The sequence below is a fragment of the Chaetodon trifascialis genome, chromosome 7, assembly GCF_039877785.1.
Source record: "Chaetodon trifascialis isolate fChaTrf1 chromosome 7, fChaTrf1.hap1, whole genome shotgun sequence".
NCBI classification, from domain to species: domain Eukaryota; kingdom Metazoa; phylum Chordata; class Actinopteri; order Chaetodontiformes; family Chaetodontidae; genus Chaetodon; species Chaetodon trifascialis.
This window is the reverse complement of record NC_092062.1, coordinates 29,123,392-29,125,891: the sequence shown is the minus strand read 5'-3', so window position 1 is coordinate 29,125,891 and position 2,500 is coordinate 29,123,392. Positions and strand designations below refer to the sequence as shown.

Sequence of the window (2,500 nt, the reverse complement as noted above, 5' to 3'; positions counted from 1 at the left end):
AGGTCGGGTGGGTGACTGGGCGCGCAGACCGCAGGATTTTCACGCTGGAGACCTTCAGTCCTTCCTCCCACACGCTCATACTTCCACAGCAGTGAAGGTTACAGCATGGGAGAGATTGTGGTTTGGGTTAAATATTCAAAAAGTCACGCTTCAGTCAGAGGCGGGTTTTTCAATATTCAACCAAAACCAGGATCTCTCCCCGGCCTAAACCACCGAGCAGAGCCATAAAAAACCTAAGCGTGGTTCAGCTGGCCGGAGCAGGAACACATGAGGCGGTCGACGGGAACACGGTGCACATTTGTGCAGAGTGAACATTTTGTGTTGGCGCAGAACAATCAGTAAAAACGTAATCTGGGTGGCATTAAGCTCTGGAGAAACCTGTCGGCTGGGAGTAATATTTAGGAGGCGGGGCTGAGGTGAGAGCACAGACAGCGTGGTTTCAGATCTAAGTGTAGATTAATGAAGATTATCTGTTAATCAGAGTTCAACCCCTGAACCACGATGCTCGGCTGCAGGTGACCCTGACATTTGACCTCTGGTGGATTTTCAGACTGAAAATAATCATTCTGTGGTTCCATGTGAAGAACAGAGGATTCGGTTTCAGGACACTTCAGTGAACGAGGTGCGGTGAGGCTGAACCGATGCTGCATGAATTATGAGAAGATGACCTCAGACACTTTCCACATCTCCTCTCTTGTTTTATACGGGTGACATCATCGACTTGCCCTCTTATCAGCTCTCTTCTCTCCATCTGCTCCTCACACTTTGCTTCTCTCTCACATTCGCCTCTGCTATCTGTTAGCTCTGTGCGTGGACGTCATTCTGCGTGTGTGCGCTCGTTTACGGCGTCTGTGTGGAGCAGGAGGGGCGGCGAGATGGATGGCCGGAGAGAGGGAGGAAGAGGAGAGGCCAGATGACCTCATCCTCTCTCAGAGCCCTCCGCTGTCAGCGTTGAGTGTGTTTCATGGAGGGAGTGTTTCATATAGTGATTTGAGGAATTTGCCATTTTAATCTCTGCTGTGTCTTCGTGGTTTGAGTTTGTGTCAGTAAGACACCTGGCTATCAGGGTGGGAACATCAGCGGGACTGTCCGCGTTTCCATAAACACACACACGCACGCACACACACACCTACACATGCACACACACACACGCACACACACAGACATGCATACACATACATGCACGCACACACGGACGTGCAAAATTCCAGGGACACATCGCAGCTTTCGAGTGTGTTTGTGAGGAAAAGTTGTGTCTGCAGGAAAAACAACAACAACAAACAAACAGACAGAACAAACAAACTGCTCGTTGACTTCTGACAAGTGAAGGGGTGGAGAGGATGGAGGGATGAGGAGGAGAGCGGGGATGAGGGAGGAAAAGGAAAAGGGAAAACATGAAGAAAGAGGAGGAAGAGGAGGAAAGGGGGAAGGAGAAGAACCAAGACGGAAAGAGGAGGAGGTGAAAGAGGAAAGAAAGACAGGAGAGAAAAGCTCACAAAGATCCTAAAGTTTCAAAGGATATAAAATATGTGAATTTGGGGAGATTGTTTCAAAAATGACACACATACATCTGGATTATTTCCATTTGATGGAAAGATTCAAAGCCATAAAAACAAACGTTTCGGACTCAGTGGAAACATCTTAAGACTGAAAGGAAAAGACAGAAAGAGCTGGAGCGCTGCGTGAAAGACGCTGTGAGACGGAGCGGAAAAAGATGACGTAACGAGAGGCGACAGACACACAGACAGTGAAATAACTCTGTGGTGATCATCTTATCTTCACGCTCGATCAATGAGAGTCCACACACACACACACACACACACACACACACACACACACACACACACACACACACACACACACACACACACACACACACACACACACACACACACACACACACACACACACAAACACACTCAGAAGGTTTTCTGCTGCTTCCTGAAGGCCAAGCCAAGTTTAACATGTGCAAAGCAGTTTGGGTGTGTGTGTTTGTTTGGGGTGTGTGTGTGAGGAGCAGGAGGAGAACGAGCGAGAGATATTAATGTGTGTGCGTGAGAGAGAGAGAGAGAGAGAGAGAGAGAGAGAGAGAGAGAGAGAGAGTGTAAACCTGCAGGGAAGAATGATGAGACAAGTGGAAGAGAAACAGAGGAGAGGAAGGTTTCAGAGAGAGAAGGAAAGGAAGAAAGAGAGCAGGAAAGGAGGAAGGAAATAAGGAGGAAGTGAGTGAGGTGAAAACAGACAGATGAAAGGAAAAAAGACACCACACTTAAAAAAAAGGAGCTCTGGATGACAAAGTAATGACACTGTGTGACGACAGGTTTATGTCCTGTACGCTGTAAAAAGTTCTCAGACCACGCTGAGCGCTGGCTCCGTGAGCGAGGGAGGAGGAGGAGAAGAGAACAAAGAGGACGGAGAAAGAGCGCCGTCTGATTCGCTGTTTGACCTGATTTTCAGAGTAACCTGGTTACGTGGAAACAAATAGAGATGAAGAGAGAAA

General features: G+C 48.0%; 1 protein-coding gene across 1 annotated transcript in view; it reads right to left on the bottom strand.

Annotated features, from left to right (window-relative positions):
- bbs9 (Bardet-Biedl syndrome 9) overlaps positions 1-2,500 on the bottom strand; it is a 128,241-nt gene that overhangs the window by 19,857 nt on the left and 105,884 nt on the right. The window lies entirely within an intron of this gene.